Source organism: Ixodes scapularis, unplaced genomic scaffold (genome assembly GCF_016920785.2).
Source record: "Ixodes scapularis isolate PalLabHiFi unplaced genomic scaffold, ASM1692078v2 PGA_scaffold5__190_contigs__length_132052651, whole genome shotgun sequence".
Taxonomy (NCBI): domain Eukaryota; kingdom Metazoa; phylum Arthropoda; class Arachnida; order Ixodida; family Ixodidae; genus Ixodes; species Ixodes scapularis.
Genome location: NW_024609880.1, coordinates 10,246,178 through 10,268,544, shown reverse-complemented (window position 1 = coordinate 10,268,544; position 22,367 = coordinate 10,246,178).

The window sequence follows — 22,367 nt, the reverse complement described above, 5'->3', positions numbered from 1 at the left end:
AGTTTGTGCTGCATCGTGTTAAATATTCACCGACACTTTCCTTCTCGTTTTTGTGTTTGAGTGGTTGTCATGCCCGCGTCAACATATATCTCCGATTACACCTTTCAAGTCCGGTATCGTCAACGTAAGTTCGCTGCAACGCACTTCGCGACAATTGATCGTTTTCTGACAGGTACTCTTCCAGATTACCTCTAGAATTAGGCCATGTCTATCTGCTGGCAGCCGGGAGAATAATTTCTCCGAAATTCTTCCAATGGCCGTCTGAAGTCATGTCACAACTGCAGCTAGAATACTGAATTTTTTATTCTCCCTGGGTTTCGTGATAACACATTCCACGGCCACCTTCTCGTGGATACACGTTTCATGGACACACGTTTCGTCGACATTAACGTTTCATCGACATTCGTTATGCGAATGTCAATAATCCTGCTTTTCCTGGGAATTAAGTTGAGAGCAATCAGGAGTGGCGTAAAACCCAGCTCATGTAGAAATTAATAAAAGTTGGTACATTCTCGATATCCAAGTGGTATTTTTTATACAGATGAGAAGTCACTTTTTTATATATTTGTAGAAAACACCAATATATCTATAGGTTGCCTTATTTGATTGGGTCATATCTGGCCTTTTATGCGAGGCAGACATACCCCTATTTTTTAGACCCAGGTATGGATATATAAAAATATTGGGCATATCTGGCCAAATATGCCTTATATAAACTGATGTGCTTTATATGGCTAGAGATGCCCAATTTTTTATATAACCATTTTTTTTATTTTTTATATAAGTGCAGATATGCCATTTTCGTAAGAGTACACACAAGCAGGACTCTGCTTTTGTAGGCCAGACCTATTGTCTTTGTAATTTGTTATTTGAATAAAGTATTATTAACTTTATTATTATTATTAGTGTTCTTATTATTGATATAATTTAAGATTATTATTATTCCTATTATTGATATTATTACTATTATTACAATGATGCGCATCACACACATTGTGTTGATCCGCATCGCTTTACACCGATGGGCATCAAAACACAGTTTGGGAAATGCATCCGCCTATATTACCTACCTCACAATTCCAACAACCTCTCCTCCGCTCTAATTGATGTCATATCTCGAGGAGCTTCGAAACACCAACTAAAGGCTCTTTGTTCAGCCATATAAGGTTATATGTATGTGCCGATATAATTTTGTTTCGCTCTTTTCACATTCCGTGAACTATGTGCATTCTGCCGCAGTGCTCCGCCTTTACATATTCCCTTCCGTCACGTGTCCTGGCTCTCTGCTTGTATATATTATCTTTTGTTACGCGTTCTGGCTCTCTTCATTTTCTTATTTTGATGTAGGTGTCTATTGAATTTAATATTCTATGGACTAATCTTACAAGCCTTCATGGCTTTGATGGTCCCGCTATTGCCCATTGATATACTTAAAGCGCGTGCAATAAATATATTATTATTATTAGTAGTAGTAGTAGTAGTAGTAGTATAAAAGAAGGAGACGAGGCTGGGGTAAAAACGTCTGTGCCCATCGCTCCGCAAAATGTAATCTTGAATTCCTCTCCCAATAGGACCCTGATCTACTTCCCCTGCTTTGCTTCGAGACCACCGACAACCCTATCCTCGGCGGCACAATGTGAGGCTTCCACATGGACGTTTCGGGCCCAGAAATCAACAAGATTCTGGACACGGCCTTGGCCGCCGAAATTTTCCATCTTGCGAGCACTAAGCCTTTAACAGGCATTTGACTGCGAACATCGGCATGTCGTCCTCGTGAACCGCTTTGCCACCACGACCATCACCGCCCTCCTGATGTAACGAGCGAGGCTGGCTTCCTCTACTGCATCGGTTCATGTGAGCGTGTGATTTCTTACTGCAGCCCGAACTTCATCTTCCTTGCCTTGTAAACTGATATCTCGCTGCCTCGTCATGTCCCAATCTTCTACATGCGGTGTTCGTGACACATGCGTCCCCACCGACAGTAGATGCATGAATGCATGACGTGTGCTGACTGCAAGAAGTCCCTTCATTTAGGACAATTTTCTGTCATTGCCGGTGCTACCTTTATAACAACGAGAGCACCAAAACTCGAGAAATTTCAGTGCATGCAATGTCATAACAGGGATGGCTGCACGAGCGCAGGGGAGGTGGAGGCTGCCTCCCAGGACGACCACGTCGCTTTCTCCGCGCAGCTGGCATCAGTCAACCAAAAGCTTGATGTGCTCTTGAGCTTGAAGGGAAGCGTCGATTTCCTTTTAATTCTACCTGCCTAGGTCGACGTTGTATTGTCACTAAAGCTTACCGTGAAATAGCTAGAGACTACCGTAAAAGAAGTTCAGGAATTTGTTACTTTTATCAACGCTCAGTATGACTATAGGGTAGTAGAAGCTGCAGATAAAGCAAAAACAACTAACAAACGACCTCAGAGCAGAGATTGAGGCACTCCAGGCCAGAGTAACCAAGCAAGCAAACACCATACGCCAGCTTCAAGCAGAAATGAACGACGTATATCAGCAGCGTCGTATAACAAATTTGGTAATTCAAGGTTTGCCATAAACCCCAAAAGAAAATCTCGATGCGGTCCATCGAGATTTTCTTTTGGGTTATTTCAGACGATGACTGGATCCTGCTTTCGGAGCGTGGTGCTTGGATTTGGCAGACTACTGACGGCGTGCAAGTATGATGTGTCTGTTTCCACCACAGAATTGGCATTTTCAAAATTATAGCTACTTTTGCCCTGTGCAACATTTTCTAGCTGTGCTCGGAGATGCCTTCCTTGCGCCAGGGTTGTGGCTTGGCATTCATGAACCGTTTCATGCCTTGTGTGGGTCGTGTTTGTCAATGTGGCGAACCTCTGCCGTCTCTCGAGCCCGGAAGTGTGAGGTTTCTCGTCTGTGTCATACTCCGCTGCAATCACAAGTTGTTGAGCCCTACCAAAAGTGAGATCTGGCGTGGCGAGAAGGTGTCGCTGAATGGCTTCCACGCATACCCCACAAACTAACCGGTCGCAAAACTTACACGAAAATGATGTCTACTTGGAGTGCTGAGCGACACAATGCAGTTCAGCAATGTAGTCGGGCACAGACTCGCCGGCAGCATTTGATCAGAATGAACCGGTGACCAGTTAACAATTTCCTTCGCCCTAAGTCTCTTCAAAAGTGGGGAAAAAATAACATATTAAAAGAGGGCATACGCGGAGGGTTCTTATGCGCGGCAGAAGACTGCACGCTTCATCTCGTGATCCACGAAGTCATCAGGCAGCAAGTAGAATTAAAGTCCAGCTGCTCTTTAGCGTGCTTCCCTTCTTCTGATGTGAATGCTGGGTGCCTCCCCTGTTGTTGATGCTCATTGCCACATGCTATGTACAAAAGCAGAGGTTACATCCATTCAAACTGTTTATATTAATGAAAGGAAAAACACAGCTGCTCATTCGAACAAGTAAAATCGAACGTCTGCTCCGTGTTCAGGGTTGTTAAGTGCGATTTCGGATCCGACACGAGATTTCAAATCTCTGCTTGTTTTGCAGCCATGTTAGTCTCGGGCTCTTGCACACAAATGTGTTGTACAATTTTGACATGGTGCAAATTAGGTAGGAACAGAAGAGGTTTATTCATTGTTTACAGTTGGTGTTTACAGCGGAAGGGCGTCACAAGTTCAGGCTGTTTCACACACCTGCAACGGCCTACGAGAGGAATGGCTTGAAACCGGTTTTAAGTCTCTTGTAACCGACTGGTCGGCCACTCTGGTCATGACCTGCTGCAAGTGTGTGAAGCCGCTTTTACATGAATAAGCTATAATAGCTTCCAAAGTTACGACAACTCTCATGTGCCTTATACTTGTGAGGCGACATTCCGTTTGCTTCACCCAGAGCTGGCAGTAATGTAATTACTGTAATGAAATTACAGTAATTTAATTACTTGTTCCAGTAATTAGTAATGTAATTCATTACTTTTTGTAGCAGGTAATTTAGTAATGTAATGAATTACTCCAGCGACAATAATTGTAATTAAATTACCTAATTACTTTTTCGCACCAGGCATATTTTTTGTGTCAACAATACACAAGAGCGCTTTTCTTTTTATTTTACTTTTTCTTTTTCCTCTACACCTTTCCAAAAAACGCTTTTTGGCCGCCGCTATGTTGCTGATGCTAATGCGGCTGGTGCAACTCTCGCGCCCGCTATCAGCTAGACATTTTCTGCCTCTCTCTTGAACTGTAAAAACCCGCTCAGCGCGATTCTCTACCTATGTTTTGCGGTTTTGCATTCGACGTTTTCTGGCCCCTCTTAAAAGTTTCCCCTTGATTTTTTTATGTGTGCTGCGTACCCTTTGTGTGTTATCTTCCACTGTGAGAAATAGGGCTGGTAAGTTTCTGCCATTCGAGCTTTTCTGCTCGACATTCTCGGGAAACGAAGGAGGGGAAGTAGGTCGAACTAAGGCCCCTAGTGGAACGGCCCTCGACGCAATTTTGCGAACAATAACAATTGTTCTCCCCCCTCCCAGAGATAATCCGCGTAGGGTCCTCAAACATCTCCAAAAATAGTTGTCCGGGTTGGGGTGGGAAACGGATCAGTCGCGTGCGTTCCTCTGCCTATCAGTAAACATGTTATTTGTGAGCGTGAAAAATGCATGCCTTTCGGCTATCTTCTGTTGTTAATTAATTTCGACAGCTCAACGCTTTGTCGTTTGACACGCGGCTAATCGAACGGCGCCGTAAAACCTTACCGTAAAAAAAAAGCAACAACAACTAACATTCCAGTCGCATTCGTTCTGTCACGCGTGTACCGAACAAAAATAGTTTACTGTTTTTTTTTTCAAATGTAGCACAATGCTTCCCAATGTTCTCGGGAAAATACATGTACCATGAAACACAAAATGCAGTGGGAAAACACGAGAATTTAGCCGCCAGCAGTGTTTGAAACTGCGCCTACACAGGCTGCGCCTGTGTAGGCGCAGCCTGTAAAAGTATACAAAAGTATGCGAAAGTAATGTCATTACTTTTAAAAGTAATTTGTAATGGTAAATAATTACTTTCTGGCTGTGGTAATTTATAATGCAATTTAATTGCATTTCAGCAATTTTCAGTAAAGTGATTAGTAATGTAATTTAATTACAAAATATGAGTAATTTGGCCACATCTGGCTTCACCCTAGTTCTCGAGAGAAACTATTATTTCCATTCGTCAACTTCTTTTATTCTTTATGTGAGCTGTTACTTTTGAGTGTGAACTTGCCATTTTGTTTTACAGCTCAAAGACATATCGGTCCCACGTCTTCACACTGTTGGTTTTTGCATCTATGCGCATCATATAAAGGCCCAGGTTGTTTCGAAGGTACAGAGGAAGTAGCATTCTTTGAAACCAGCATTGCAGTGCAACGATATATTTAATGTGGTGAAATAAAAACTTCCCGAGTTTTAAGTACCCATGACTGTTTTTTTTTCTTTATAGTTCCACTGGGCATGCGTATCGTCATAGTCGTACCTCCACCATCAGAGGATCTCCAATGGCACGAGTGTTTCTGACGGTACTAAGCTAATCCCTTCACCACTTCCCGAATTTGCGGTTCGAGCGTCGAGCAGTTGTAGACGTAGCTGCATTTATTTTGGGACGAGAGAGCCGCGGCACCACTACAAGGCAAGCACGAAGATCTGCGTCGCCGCGAGTAACGGTGATGCGATGACAATGTACAGGCGAAATAAGGATGCTAACAATGCTTCAAATTGAGCTTGTGGGTCAGCCTGAGCGTTCCTGACGACAGTGCATATTTTCGTATCAGAAAAAGGCAAGTGTTGAGGCATGCCATGGTTCACATCCACCCCGTCGGCGACAAACCTGCTCAGCAAGAATGAAGTCTACACCAGCGGCGGCATCGAGAGAAGGCTCTACTTCGGATACCAGCGGTAGGCGTTGGTAGCTTCGCTCTTATCCAGCGATGAGTTGGGAACGCTAATAAGAGTACTTGCGCCTTTGGAATACTCCGACAAAAGCACGATGCGAGACGTCGCATACTGCGGGCGTCACCGCGTTCACAGCGTCTCAGCCGCGACTGCGTGGACCACGCAGGCTTCCTGTTTCAAGCGTTTCAGGCTTCAGACGCGACTGCATCGAGCGGGTAGGCTTTGTGTTTCAGGCGGCGGGCGCCATGTTTGCCTTCCACAGCAGCGCGAGTGACGTCATGTCAGGTGACCATTTCACAAACCAATAAAACAACTGGTTTTGTTTTGGAGCGGAAGTTACGTCATGTCACGTGACATGCCAAATTACCTTAGCGGAAGTAACGTCATGTCACGTGACAAGGGGGCGTCGCCAGATGCTGTACGGGATATGGTTTGCTTATGCGCTGTCCGGTATGGTAAATGATCGCGGAATCTTATGTGCCACGTGTCTTCAACGCCCTCCCGGACTATATTTTTGAAATCACATCACTTAAGACTCCGAAAAAAGAACTCAAGTGCCTTAACCTTGATTGTCTTCAGTGCCTGCTCCGTGCGTGTTTGCGACGATCCTGATGTGCTTGTTGCTATAGCTACCGCAGAGAGGTAAAGCCCGTATTGAGGGTGCTTGTTGCTATAGCTACCGCAGCTTCTGCATCTTGCCTCTTCTTTTCTATTTTATTTTCGGTTTCAGTGCTTTGAGATACAATTTACTGTTGGACTGGCGCTTGTAAGTGTTTATATTTTTACATTGTTGCTTGCACTTATATACTGAGTCAATAAAATGTATTTATGAATGTATGTATGTATTATTATTATGTCTATGTGGACTTGCAGTATGTAAGCCCTTCGTCTTCCACAACAATTACCAAAAGCCGATATCCTCGGGGGCTTATAGTGACATTATGGTGTAGGTTGATGGCAATTAATAGACAATATGTTTTAACACAAAATATGTGAAATGGCTGACATCTAACCATATCCGTTTACGTGCCATCTACGGAAGTCAACCGGCCAACTGCCAGACGCACTTTGACACAACGCTCGTCTCCTCACTGATTTCACACAAGTACCAATCTAACCTCTTCCTGAGTACCCCCGTGTCACTCTCAACAAGGGCAAACCCATAGCGGACGACGGAGCCATAGAGTGCCCGGTCGCAGATTTGGAGCGCGAGGATCTAGTAGCACAGAGAATCAAAGAGCTTCAAAGACCATTTCACGGGGAACCTGGACGTCTGCGCGCAGCTTTTCCAGCGGCAAGGACCCAACATATTTGTTCGCTAGGGAAAAGTGTGTTTAGGCGTCTCGTCGCAGCGGGGCGCCAGTCACGTGGCTCCCTTCTTATCAGTTGTCTGCCGCTCCACCTTTTCCATTTCGGCGGCCGCTGCTCGTGGCGATCTGCCAGGCTTTGACAGTATAGAGGAGGCTATGGTAAAACATAAGCTGTCAGGACATATTGGCGATTTTTATCGCGTGTTTTTAAACCTACTTTCACGGCTTCGTGTTTTAACCGCCAGGCTCTGTGAATATCTGATTCGCTCTGCAAGGCTGGAAAGTGAACTTGCCACTGCGGCTTTCTGGTTTAGCCGCTTGATGCGTTCGATTTCGATGGAGTCGCCAAAAGCGGCGCTCTGCTTTGTGAAATAACCGCGCTCTGGGTTTCCAAACAAAAACAAATCACATGAGAGAGTGTCAGAAAAGCAGAAAAAAAACGTTTTTTTTTTTTTTTTGGTGCAGTGGGTTGAGGTATGTTTCGAATTTTGGTTCTCTTGTGCCGCCAGCTGATTCCAGTGCTCTTCTCGCCACTCTCCCGTTTCAATTGTTCTGCGTTTCTCATGCTGCAAATAATGCGTGTCACACTCCCACAGGCTTTACAACAGTGGCATTTACACCACAGTCGCAAAAATCTGGTACCCACAGCTAAGAAATTCATGGAGCGCTCACGCGCTTACTTTGAAGGGCACAGGGCAGCTTCGCGCCATCAAGTCTTGCATGTGTAAGCCGCGTATCCCCACTACACATAACATTCTGTGTTGCCACTGCTTTTGCCACACCCGTAGAACAAAGGTACGACTTTTTTTTAGCGATAGCTTTACGGGCGACACTTCGCAGAGATTTCGACCTGGCCCGCTGTCGTCGCCGCAACGCAAAAACCCTTCTCTCCGCTCATTACACGAGGCCAATGAAGTCGGGTTTTCCCGTCGGCCACCGTGGCACCCCGCCAGTAAAGACGCGACGAAAAGAGAGTCTTCCGTGTCTTCTGCTTGAAAAATTTGTTTCCAAACTTTTTTGGGGGGGGCACAAGTTCGCTCCATTAAACGTTTAGTGTACATCACTTTTTGTCAGATATTCGATAACTACATTCTGGGGCCCTAAACTCGTCAAACCTAAAGTTGGAGCCGAAAGTTCGCGGAGCGCCCGATTGGATGTCGGCGAAAAAATCTCAAAGTCATCGTCGCGATCGCCCAATTGAAGAGCTCCGTCAACTTCGGCCCCAACATTGTGTTTGACGAGTTTAGAGGCCCTGGAAAGAGTTTCTGAATGCAAGTACCTTGGTCTTCTTTTCTAGCAAAATATGTCTTGGTCAAAGCACATCGGTTACACCTGTAACAATACACTTAATAAAAAACTCAGCTATATTTAACGTACCCTACGTATTGCCCCGCGAATACGCCCTACCCTCGAGTACGGTACAATCATTTGGAATCCCTGGAAACAATCTGATATTAACAAAAACTGAATTAGTCCGAAATAAAGCAGTACGTTTTATTTTCCGTCATTACGACAGATATATTTTCCCATCGTCTAACCTTTCTGTTCTAAGCTTAAGACCTCTTTCCAGTAGACGTCACACTGAAAGCCTTAAATTCCTATACGATCTGGCTAACTCGCCACGTCTCGCCTCATTAGACGCATACATAAGGTTCCATATAGCATCATAAACAAGGAGCCGTCATAACCTAAAGATTTCACCGATTTATGCACTTACTGACATGCTTAAATACAGTTTGTTTTTCCATGAATCGAACATTGGAGTTTGCTACCTGGTAACATTCGTTCATTATCTCCAGACGAGTTTCTGTCTGCCGTTGACAGTGGTTGATCTTATTTTTCGATGTTTATGTTTTTTCTGTCTCATTTAGTATTGATTGTGTAACCCCCCCCCCCCCCCCCGCACACACACACACACACACACGCGCGCACTCTTGCAATTGTCCCGACGGGGCTGCAGTATGTAAAATTAAAATGAAAAATAAAAATATAAAAGTTAATCCTATCATAATAAAATATCTTTCATGAAGGCGTGTTTTTTTCTTTTTGGTTTGACGTAGTCGCGGTCAATATTACCGACAACTATCGCATGACAACAAATACCTGCAGCTATAACGATTGACCGAACAAACGTAGTGTTCTTGCAAAACACAAGGTCCAAAGTCCAGCATATCGCGTGGGAGCGTTTACAAAATGATAAAACTTTTTTGTTAATTATAGGTTCAAACGTTGAGTAAACTAGACGTGAAACCTGAAATGGGAAGCCTATTTGGTCAGTCGATATCGGGAAGATTGAAGTCACCGCCCAAGATTCCGTGTCAGATGCTAACACAGATGAAGCATAAGATAACACCTCGAGTGGTTGTGTATCAGTAATTCCCGGAGGCCTGTAGAAAGACCCAACGGCTAACTGCTTTGCGTTCTTCAGTTATATCTCGTAAGAGACAACTTCACAGGAAGGCTCATTAAACGGTAATGTAATGCTCTTGATTTACTTTCCCACAGAAAAAAAAGCTTCCTCCGCGTGCATTACGATCTTTAAGGTAGACGTTGAAATGAGAAGTAAATTTTTCTGAATTGCAATAGTTGTAGTCCAACGACAATTATGTACCAATAGCTATGTCAGGATACATGGCAGCATTCAAATAAGCAAACAGATTTGTTTTATTCTTAATACAACGACACTTTATAACGACAAAACCAAGTTCTTAAAGTTCAATTTTGCGACTTTCGGTAATGGACCTTGATTGGTATAGGACCATTCACCAACATCGTTAGTTGCAGAATCATGCGAAAACCTTTTTCCAACCATAGTAAGCTTGGTAAAGTGAAGTTCGAACATGCCATGCTGCTCGCTAGCATACCGAAGCAGTTTCTTTCTCTCAGAGCTTACACGTAACAAAAGGACCTCGCTGATTGGCAAATAACAACCCTTTAGGTTGTGGGTTTTGGGTAATATCTTCTTTTTTTCTTTGAATAAACGAAGCTTAACGATGATCAGCCTGCTTTTAGTTGAAGAGAGCAGGCGATTTTATAGGCGCGTTCAATTATGAGCGGGACAACCTGAACACCACGATTGCTACAGCATAGCGACTTCACATTTCGTTCAAATTCTTCGCACGTTTTTGGCGGAATCTGACAGCCTATAAAAATATCTATATATTTCTTCGTGACCCATTTTCAAGATTATTCTTCTGCGTCATAAATGCAGTTTTTTAATAAAAAAGGTGTATGTTCAAGAACATAAAAATGCCGCATTTTATGTGGGTCGTAAACGTCTAAAACGAAATAGTTTTAGATGTCTACGAACCGCAGAAGGGCCGCTAGAAAATGGTATGCTAGTCGTGGGGACTGTATTCGAAAATTTGAGGTGACTGTTCGATCACAATGAAATAAACAATTGCGGCGTTTTATTACCAAATAGAATGCAAGTAAAAAGTAAAAAGATAAGCAATATTTATTTTTTCCTTACAACATTGTTTATGAAAAAAATGAAAGCCATTCGCAACTTCTGTAACGCCGAATTAGAGCGCAGCTCCTGGGGAGGAGGAGGGAAGGATACTGAGGGGAACGTATACCCTTCCTCCCTCCTTCTCACGTCCTCACTGTTTGCTACTCCTCCCTCCGAGCGGCGTCGCCGTCGCCTCACGAGGGTCAGGTGACCTCGCGGGGGTAATGTGACGTCACCGGGGACACGTGACCTCACGGGGGTCACGTGACCCCTATGAGGTCACGTGACGATGGCGATGACATCACCAGTGACGTTACTGTTGACGTCATCATCACTAGTGACGTCATCAGTAACGTCATCAGTGGCAATGACGATGCGAATGCCGATGACGTCATCAGTGACGTCACTGATGACGTCATCAGTGGCGATGACGATGCAGATGGCACCTTCAGTGACGTCACTGATGACGTCATCAGTTCCAAACAACCCGGCAGGGTTGTTTAGAATTGTAAAACGCTTTCGAAGAGAATATTTCATGGTTCTATATACAATGATACTCTCGTCTCTGGAAAGTTTTGCTTCAGTGCTGCCACAAATTTGAGAAATATTAGGGTTATCTTTGCATACGTTGATCGGAATATCCCACCGGGATTCACTGCGGAGTAAACACTGTTTTTCTAATATGGGTCTTAGTCGGCACCTCGCTATCTTCGAAAAGAATAAAGGAGAAATGTAAATTTTGAGTCTAATAAGAGCTCAGAAATCTTTATTCAGTTTTTGAGGGTATCGGTGTTCCATACATATTTAAAGAAGATTTTTGCAGAACCCAACGTCGTCGAGAGTAACGCACACAGGCTGTTTTTTAAGACGAAATTTTGAAACCATCTGTGTCAGCACATTTGTGTTAACTGTAAATTGAAGGTTAGATGCGACGTTCACATATTGATGGACCATATGATAAAAAAGAAAGGTCTGAATGTCATCTATGTACAGAGTGCGGCCGTAAAAACTTTCACCATTGGCACGCCTAGCGAAAATCGAATTTCAAACGTACATACCTGAAATTGGGCACACGAACGTCGTTTATTCCAAAGTCTTTTGCCTATTTTTTTTCAGACGTCAACTCGGGAGTAGCGAATTATTAGAAAAATAAAACAAATGCAGACCTGCATCTCCTATGGCCTATACCCGTCCGTTCGCCGCCTTCTATATGGTTTGCTGCGCCGCTCCCAGGTGGCGCACTGAACGCAAAAGCGCTGGAAACGCCCCACGAAAGGTTGGTGTCGGGCGAGATAATCACGATAAAAAGTGATTTCAACGAAATATATGAACGATTTTTGAAATTACCTGTTTCAAATCAAGTTTTGACAGATCGTCATGCAAGCAAGAAGACAAAAATGATGCGACGAGATCATTTATTTACAGCCTGGAATAGCAAGTGGTGCTGCTACCGTTGCAAACAAGTTCGTATTTTAAGTTATCATTTCATTCTGATTTTCACAGGGCCGCTGTAACACATAAAGATTTTTTTTCATGCAGCTTGGGTATAATTAACACACATGTCGCAAGACATATTTGTAAAAAAGAAGAAATCACATTAATTGGAGCAATATTTACGGCGCTGGAGTTATTTCGGTGGGCCGGTGATAAAATGGCTGGTATTTGAGAGAAATGGTCGTCTTTTTGCTGGTTTCCAATTGGTACCTCCATCAGCAGCCTCTACTTTGCACTCCGCCTGCGGCTAGCTGCACGAGAGAAAGTAAAAGGGAAACTAGTAGTTTAAATTCCTTCAGGAAGTGGAAGTTGTGCGTTCATTCAATTGTTTGTTCTTGAAAAATATATCTTCTGATACGCCTCTTCTGTCACGGCGATTTGAAATAATGTTGATGCTGCAGCCGCCCTTTAAACGACTAGGGTTCGGCCGATTCGATTTGCCCGCCGTTCACAGACACGCAAAGCCGAAGTCGAGCTTCGTACGCCAGGAAAGCCCTTTCGCGCATCCCATCGTCGATCTCGAGGAACGCGCCCTCATTTTTTTCTTTCAGCTCTTCGATGCTGGGGATCCTCTTCGTGTAGACAAGTCCTTTTACAAATCCCCCTACGAAAACGTCGCACATATTTAAGACGGGGGATCGTGGACGCCAGTCCATATAATCTGATCCCCGACCCATCTACCGCCGAGGGAACGTCTTATTGAGCCATGCCCTCACACTCTTTTCTAATGGGGAGCCGCCCCATCCTAGATGAATATACAGTTTTTTTTTTGTCATGTGATACCTTTCAAGCTCAGGGAGCATTCACGTTTTCAGCATGTCAAAGTAAGCATCTGCGTTAACGGTGCCATCAAAAAAAAAAAAAAGGGGGGGGGGCCCACTATGCCTTCACGCCAAATCCCACTCCACACTATCACCTTCGGTGAATGGAGATGCCGTTCGTCCACGGCATGAGGGTTATCACGAGCCCATCTCCTGCTGTTCTGGCGGTTCACACGTCCATCTAGGTGAACGTTTGCGTTCTTCACTACATAAAAGAAATTGCAGGTGCCCCGGGTTGCACTTAATTCGCAACAACTCCGCCTTGCAAAACTCTAAACGTCGGACGTTGTCGCCGTAGTGCAGGGCTTGGACAACTTGCATCTTGTACGGGCGCAAATTATTTTTCCGCAGAATCCGTCGTACGCTTTTTTTCCGAAATTCCAAACAACCTGGCTGCTCGTCTTTTTGACAATTACGGGTCGCTCTCGAAGGCAGCAAGCACCGCTTCAATGAGCTCTTCATTTTTCAGCAGCATCTCACGTCCACTGACTGGATTCTTCTTTTTAAGGTCTTCTCCACTCACAAAACGATCCGCCCAAGTCAAAATAGACGGGCGTGAAGGCGGACGTTTATGAAATGCAGTGCGAAATTTTCGTTGTGCTGCAGCCACCGAGTTCCGCTCCACGTGCCACTTGACTGCCTGGGCACACTCACTTGCCGAGTATTGCGGCATCGCAGGGCGGTGCGGAAAATATTTTGATAATAAGTGCAGCAGATAGTGCAACAAAAACAATAAATAGGAACAATCGAGATGCCTCAGCAGCGGCACTGTTGATTCCAAAGTTGAGCTTTCACCGGGAACGGACCCGTCAACAGATAAGCAGACGACAAAGGAAGATACACGTTTGTCTGCTTCAGAACATATTTGGCGCCCGTCAGCTTCTAAATTTCAAGTAAAAGGACATAATCGTTCACATGTTTCGGTAAAATCACTTTTTATCGTTATTATCTCGCCCGACACCAGCTTTTCGTGCGGCGTTTTCCGCGTTTTTGCGTTCAGTGCGCCACCTGGGGGCGGCGTCGCGAATTAAATAGCAGACGGCGAACGGGCGGGTATAGACCTTTCCAGCGGCAGTCTCGAACGAAGCGCGCGGGCGAAAAGTGCCGAGTCACTGAGCCGTGGACGCATGCGCAGCATCCGATATACCGCACAGCAGCCCAACAGCGCATGCTCAGAATGCGTTCCACAGCCCAGCAGACAAATAAGGCAGGCAGAAGGCAATTTTCGCAAAGGTCTATAGGCGATAGGAAATGCACGTCGGCCATTTTTGTTAACTTTCTAATAATTCGCTACTCCCGAGTTGACGTCTGAAGATAATAGGCAAAAAACTTTGGAATAAACGACGTTCGTGTGTCCAATTCAGTCACACGTTCGTGTGACTCAATCGCTAGTATCAGTCACACGTTCGTGTGACTGATACTAGCGATTGTTTTCACCCTGTCGATTACATTTATACATAAGGGGGGTGCTGCTTCATTTTATAAACTGTGGTAACCCATAGTGTTCCTTCCCAACACATCGTGCGCTGCTGACGCCATGTGGCGATAGCATCGAAGGGGCGTTGCCGAAGTGGACAATCTCGTGCCCACAGCGGCGCTGCCTGAGGATGACTAGGCTAGAAAAGGGACGGAGAGACGACTGTTAAGGCTCTCGGCCATGCGGGACGAACGAGGACGGCTGCCTGACTTCTTGAGCGCGGGGCTTTGATTGCCGCCGCTAGCCGGCGACCTGCCCGGAGCTGCGGCCCCCCCGCCCCCTCCCCCATAGAAGACGACTGCCCGGCTTCTAGACTGCGGGGCTGGGATTGCCGCCGCAAGCCGGGGACCTCCCCGAAGCCCCTGGATGAGTGCCCGTCGAAACCAACGTGGCCACTTGCCCGGAACCACAGGTGCCCACGGACGACGTTTGAGCGCCTGCAGACCATCGGGAAGCCGACCCAGGGCGACGTTTGCGCGCTGCCCGCCGACTGCCCGGACATTGACGTGAGGCTTGCCTCGTAAACATTGTTGGGTAAATAAACAGTTAACCTAGAGCGTGTGTCTGTCCACCCGAAGAACCGCCCACAAAACCAACCATTTCTTTTATTTATTTCAAACACGTTCCTGACCTAAAAAAATCCTTCTATCCTAGAATTAATGCTATAGGAATCTATCGCTTATGCTAAATTTGTTATTTCTGCTTTTAGCCCCTGCCCCGCCAGATACAACATCTGGACTAAAGCAGTGTTTCGAATCTCTTTCAAATACCTGAGGCGGTTCGTTGTCATTCAATCCAGGAGTCTATTGTGTCTCATGGGCGTGTTGCTGGTGCTTTTTACTGGATGGTGCTACCGAGGGACAAGTGATCATGTTTGAGAAAGGCAAAAATGGCCGCCGTAAGTACAGATATTGTTCTTACCTTTGCTCAAATACACTTTTCTTTTTAAAAAAATGCACAGTTCGCATTTGCGCATCTCTTAATGCTTCTATACTCGGCGTGTTATTATTCCGCAGTGCTCCAACTCTGTCAGCGCTAGTTTCTCTAGACCATGCAAATGGAATGCAACACTTAACCACATGCTCTCGCAACAGTGCTGGGCTGACGCACTGTGGAAACTACTCTAATCTTTACAATGCAGCACAAAATAGTTCACGCCGAGTATAGCAAGTTTTGAGACTCCGTTGTAATAAAAGCTCTTCCAAAACAAATCTGCCACCTTAAAGGTAGTGCAAAAGAACCTCACGTGCCTAACGTGTGGGCAAGGACGTTTTTCTTGCATAGGAATTTTTTTTTAAACGAATACCTTCATGCTCCTTGAAATGTTAACGTCATGTGACAAACGGTAGTACTCTAAACCCCTTAATGTTCGAGAGCACTTAACTTTTGCGGCCTTTAAATTCGCAAAATTTAATGGCCGCGATTATGTCCCTTGTGACCGATTTGAGGAGAAATAGGCGCCACAAAGATAAGGGGTATTACTGTATATCGGAGAAAAGAGGAGGTCATTTTTGTTCGCATGCAAGAATAAAACTAACAGCAAAAATTATGGTGTCCTCACTTTGTGAGCCTATCTGTGTCTGTTGAATGATATGAATTTTATTTTAGATTGTTAAACGTCTTTTCTTGTACGTTGTGGGATGTAGTCTTCAACACGAACAGTGTTTTTCCTCTGAAGCAGGCAGCATGGACGTGTGCCGCAGCAAAACAGAGTTTATTTGCAGGTTGTACCGCGGTTTTAAGAAGGATTCGCACAATCTGGGGGAATCACGATTCAATGGTCTCTCTTGGGCGTAGACGCCATTTGCTTATCTTATACAAAATTGTTTAGAAGTCAAGGATTTGCGACGAATGTACCCCCATAGTTGAAAGTGCCAGACGAGCCTTATGAGAGCTTTGTTTTTTAGCCTCTCAGTCCTGAACCCACTCGCGCACCACGTCTGTCGATGTTCCGATAGGTGGGGGAGCACCTATTCGGAAGATGCCGGATGGCAATACACATCCACTGTTGTTATTTTTATCAGAACTCTGTATTTTGGTCAAGGATGGACTGCATATTTGCAATACATTTACTCACTTAAAAAATGTAATTCTATAAGTATGTACTATAGCCAATGACAAAAACATGACCAACCGTCATCCACCACGCGCTTGTACTTTTCACCGTGCTTTGGACGGATGTGCTCGCTCGACGCTCATGAGATGCTCAAACGTCGTGGAAGGTCGCAGGCGGGCTGGTGGCAGACAACTGAGACTTCTTCCTGCCTTTTTTATTCTGTCAGCGAGCGTGTAACTTCTATTTTCTAACTCGGCTTAACATGGAACAAATTGAGGAGAATAGGCCTGGCAAGTGTTCTTCCCGCATATGCATTTCTACAGCTGAAGCACTTTCTAAATCGAGTAGCTTGTGTATCTTGCCTTCAAGAAGACATATTTGGGGGGTGGGGGGTGGAAAAGGAATTTAAAGACATATTTTTGTTTGTACTGTACTATTACGCACCTACTCGTTTGACTAAATGCAGAGTCGACTCAGCCTGTTGAAAAATAAAATGCCTAAGAGATAATTGTTTTGCATATCAATAAAATATTAGTATTCAGTTAGGCATCCCAAGTCATTATTGATTGAGACGCAGTCTCTCTGTAAATCAGACATTTTTAACATTCCTAAAGTTGCTTGTCAAATAACGGCACAGTCGAGGTCATGCACTCGGGTCGAAAAATCGCTGGGCACAAGCTGGTCGTGTGGTTACGGGCAGCAAACATCCCGGTTGGAATGTCTGAGAACCTACCTCGCAATGTACCTGAAGTCTAGACAAAGACCGCACTCACAAACGTCTACACCTGTACTTTGTATCTCTTTATGCTGGACCCCTTTTTGACACTACAAGCCATTGCAGCAAAACAGTGCTACATGTGATTATAAGCTCGAGGTACCATGGCGTCCGACTACAATGTCACATGGCTTGCTTTCTGCACTGAATTCGTAAGGATGGCCTGAATCCTTCGCCTTGGTTAACTTTAAGCTGAGATAGTTTGGAATAATGCTTTCGATTGTTAGAGTTGCCCGGCACAGTTAAATATTCAGTTATATTGTACTGCATTTAAAAGTCGGCGCATTCATGACAGTATCACTTAATGAATGCATGCTAGCTATTAAACTCTTCGTTCTGTAGAGAAATGAAGTGCACTTTACTTCTAATTGCAGCTGCTTCGGAACCTTTATGGTATGATGCACCTTATGGCTGTAAGCTCTGACCGGAGAGTGTTCTGTGGTCCGCGCATGCCCCTTACAGGGAGTCACTTTGAGAGCATCACCAGAGTTTCCCGCCCGCTGTCATTTGTTCTAATTGTTTCTGTTGCAGGTATGCATCCTTTCTGTCTTTCCCTTAATGGAACTGGGGCGTTTTCTTTTCATTGTCACCGATTTGCCACAACATTTGTGAAACACGCGAATAGACGCGGTGAAACTGTATCCCCCAAATTTTTGTCAAGATAAGTTTTCCTTACCAAAGTTACAAATTTCTTTTATAAAGGTTGGTCTTCATAGTTTTTTTGTTTTTACAAATTGATTTGAAAGTTTCCACGGGGCAACACTAAAACGTTATTTCAGTGGCAAGGACAAGTTCACTGCTCGAGCTTCTTCTCAACTGATTGCAAGAAGTTTGGCGGTGAAAACTGGATGCCGTGAAACCACCTTCAAGCACTTGCTCTGCAGCACGAAAAAAAAATTACATAAGACATACCTTGTTTTTTTAGGTTGCGTGCTCATTCTGCAGGCCTGCCTGCCATAGGGGTCGTGTTTCTGTGGAGAGCAGGCAAATTCGAGTGTTGATTTTGCCATTCTATTTTTTTAGCAGTAGTCCCAATAGTAATTGTAAATTTATAGATTTTCCTAAAACGCAAGCCTGGAAGAATATTTAGTTTGATTAGGTAGCTAAAAATAATGATTGAGTACCCTTTAGTCAGTAAAATACATACTGTGTGCCACATTTAGTGCCAAGTCGAGATCGGCTAGGTAGAATTTGCTCAGAGTAGTACCCATCTTTATCGGTTAGCCTCTTGGTGCACCAACTAAAATCTTTATATGCAGACACCTGCCCTCCGATGGTACACTCTACTCTCATCTTCAGTATATGAACGGGAGCCAAGTCGACATTCGTTGAGCTTGAGAGTAGAAAAATCTTTATTTTCCAGTTGTAGCTTTTATATAGTCTTTAAAGTTGAATGTGAATATTCAACAAAAATCTCTCCGGCTGGGGCGAGAGAGGGTTAAACAAACACGTCTAAGCATTTGCCTCAATTAGGTACCCGTCAATTCAAGGCCTACATGGCCTTGTCGTCGGGGATGACTATGGCTGTGGCAGTAAGTAGCAGTTTTACAGCGGAGCTGTTAAGGGCTAGGTTTACCTGGATCGTGTCCGGTACCAAAGAAATGTCGACACAAACCTACACGAACCTCTGGACAGCTACCGCCATTTGTAAGTGACGGCGGCAACCAGGCAACCAGTCTGGTTGCCGCCGTCGCTCATATATGGTAGCAGCTTTTCCAGCTATCATCGAAGAATGCATACTTGGGCGCGTTGTTGGGAATTCATCGTAGAATACAGCCCGAAAAACAGACGAGGATGAAGAAGAAATACACATGACAAGCGCAGCGCATGTCACGCGTGTTTCTTCTTCGTCCTCGTTTGTTTTGCGCGCTGTTTCCTACGCTCTTATCAGTTTCGGTTTGGACTCACAATGGGTCGGCCGCGTGCCCTTTCTTCGGGGTAAGAAGACCGGGTGCGGAAGGAGCGGCAACGTACGCAGCAGTGCGAATGGGTCCGCGACCGCCGCATGTGTCGAGCACTTCAGATTCCCATGCGAAAGAAGAGCAGATCGCTCGCCTGGACAGCCACTGCCGAGAACAGAAGCTACAGCTCCGCTGCTCTTCCTTCTTCGCCAGAGTATAAAGGCTGAAAGTTTTTTTTTATAGGTACATGTAGAACGTATAAAGCTAAAACGATAGATGCGCTGATCACGAAGGAATATGCTAGCCATTGCAATGCACCTGCATCTTTGGGAAGTATTTGAGTGTGATTTGTTTTCATGTTCAGCTACTTGGGTACCTCAAGCTCTCGAGGTCCGAGTGGCCACAAGCTCGGACTCAGTTTTCTGTGCTCTGGCCAGGACCATGGGGGAGGTAATTCCAGCAACAAGAGCATTGCAGTATCTCCCTGCCTGTGACTTGATTAGCGTCATGACAGGGGAGTCCTCGTGCCACCAGGTGTTAGGTATGCCGCTCGAAATAAGCATTCCTTTTACCTGTTCCTTGAGTGAAACAGCAAAAGCACTACTAAGCCTAAAATGCAAAAGACATTCAAATCTTGGGTTGGAAGGAGTTCCAATTACAAAAAGGAGTCTGCAGACATGATTAACATGTGAACCCGCGGATGTAGGTTCGACGGTGTCATAGAGATAACTTCCCGCAGATAGCTTCGCTCGTGCTGTCCCTAAACAAATTCTTAATATAATCGTTGCGTTTAGTTGGTTTCATCAATCTTATCTACCTATCGCGCCTAGCAATTGGGAGATGTGAACTATAAAAAAACAGGAACTCGCACAATGTCAGCTCTACAAAGATTTATATAGTGAACAGAGCATAGCATGCTCAACTTAAGAAACAATTCAGTGCAGGCCTAGTTTCAAGGTTCACATATGTGGGATTGCTCTCCATAATGAAGTGAAAACTGCTTAAGTGGCGGCCCAGTACAGGCTTTCTATTAGTGTTAAAAAGTCTTATGGTGTTTTAAACAGCTCGCACCAAATATTTTCTTGAAATACATAAGTTCATGGAAATTATTATGGCGACGTTTGCAGACAGTCATGGTGGGACCAATCTTTAATGTCAAGTGTTCCACTTATTCAGAGTTTGTTGAGCCTGTAAATATTGTAGGTCGCATATTATATTTTTATGCTATGCGATGGGCACAATCATGTGTAATGACTAGCTCTACCTAGGGGAACTTTATACATTTACTATGGCAACATAGTTTTGCAAACCGAAATATTTATTTTATTGGACTCCTGCTCTAACCTTGTTTCTAGCAGACTTTCATATTCTTACGAAGCTGAGATAAGATTCTGGAAATAGCTTTTTCTAGAACTAAGCTACATATTTTCAGTTCATCAACTTTCTCGCAAAGCGTTCGAGAGAGCCAAACCTTCTAACGCATGGAGGGAACTCACCGAATGACGCGGGTGACAGGTTGTTGAAATCTATAAGAAACAGTCGACGCTGTAACAGTAATACTGACATGTCACTTACCTATGTAATGTTCCTGGTCGCAGATCAAACTGCTTTTACCGTCTACAGTCATTTTCAGTAGACTCATTAACCGAGCTCCCTCTTGAGATTGCAGCGCTTGGTTTGCCTGGATATCTACATTTATGCGTAAATCGAATCTGTCGGAAGGGTGGCGGTGTCGCCATTTATGCAGAGCAACGCGAAACTTACCAAATACTGGACTGCTTGAGTTACATGAATGAAGACTACGAAATTGTAACCTTAAAAACCGACCACCAGACTCGAGATTCTGCCAGGCAGAAGATCCTCCTCACCTTGGGGAAGGAGGAAACAGGCAACGGTGGAGAGAGTAGAAGGGGGAGAGGAGGAAGCAAGGGAAAAGGGGAAAGCGCGAACTGGTCGTCGGTCTTTAACTAGTGGCAATCGGCTTTTCTCTGTCGTGTATCGTCCGCCGTCGGCCAACGTTGCAGGGTTTCTATTCTTCTTGGATAGTTATTTGGAATTCGCATCAACAAATAATTTTTATGTTGTTCTGGGTGGCGATTTTAATATTAATATGATGAAACATTCCCATTCTGGGACCCAATTTAGCAATGTTCTGAGCCCTTTCGGATATGCGAATGTGATTTTGTCGCCTACTAAAACTACATTTGAAGGTGAAAGCGTACTGGATCTCTTCATTACAAATATGGGCCAAAGGCTTACCGCAGCTGGTGCGATCAGCTGTAGCATCAACAACCATATTCCTATTTTCCTCGCCTTTCGTTGCTGTAATTTGAAATCAATAGCAAAATCAAGCGTTTTTCCTTTCCAACCATTAAGAGAACATGGTTTTCTGCATTTTAGAAACAAAATATGTGCTCTCGACTGGACATCTGTGACATTACAATCCAACGTAAATTATGCCTACGAAACACTTCATGACTTCTTAAAGAAGTGCTATTATGAATGTTTTTCGTATAAACTAACGTCTCGATCGAGAAAATCACGAAAACCTTGGATCATAATTTATCACATTAAAATTATTAGAAAAAAAAGCATCTTGTTCAAAAAGTTTATTTCCTCGAGACACCCAGACAATTCAGCATCATTCAAAAAATATCAAAATATATTAAACTCTATACTAAAACAAGCGAAAGCACAGTATCACGCAAACCTCTCCAGATATAAGTCGAAAAATTCTCCCGCTGTAATATGGAAGTCTATAAACGAGGTTCTCCAGCACGGCCCATGTAACGATAAAATGGGGGAGCTACTGATCAATGACCAAATGCTATCCGGTGTCCCATTGGCAGAAAGGTTCAAGTCCTACTTGGTAAATTTTGTTTCAAGCACATATAATGAAGATGCTGTTGAATATAACACACAGAGCCCAAGCCCGTCCCTTTTTCTCAATCCAATAAATTAATTCGATGTCTACGAAATATTTATGAGACTCAAAAATAGAAACAGTCGTGATATTTGCGATTTCTGAATGAAACCAGCCAAGCTTATTATTGAAGCAATTGCACCGTACCTCGTATATACATTTAACCTCAGCTTGGCTTGCGGTGAGTTCCGCGCAAATATGAAACTTGACAAAGTCACTGTGATTCACAAAGGCGGTAATGTTGACCTAATGACCAATTATA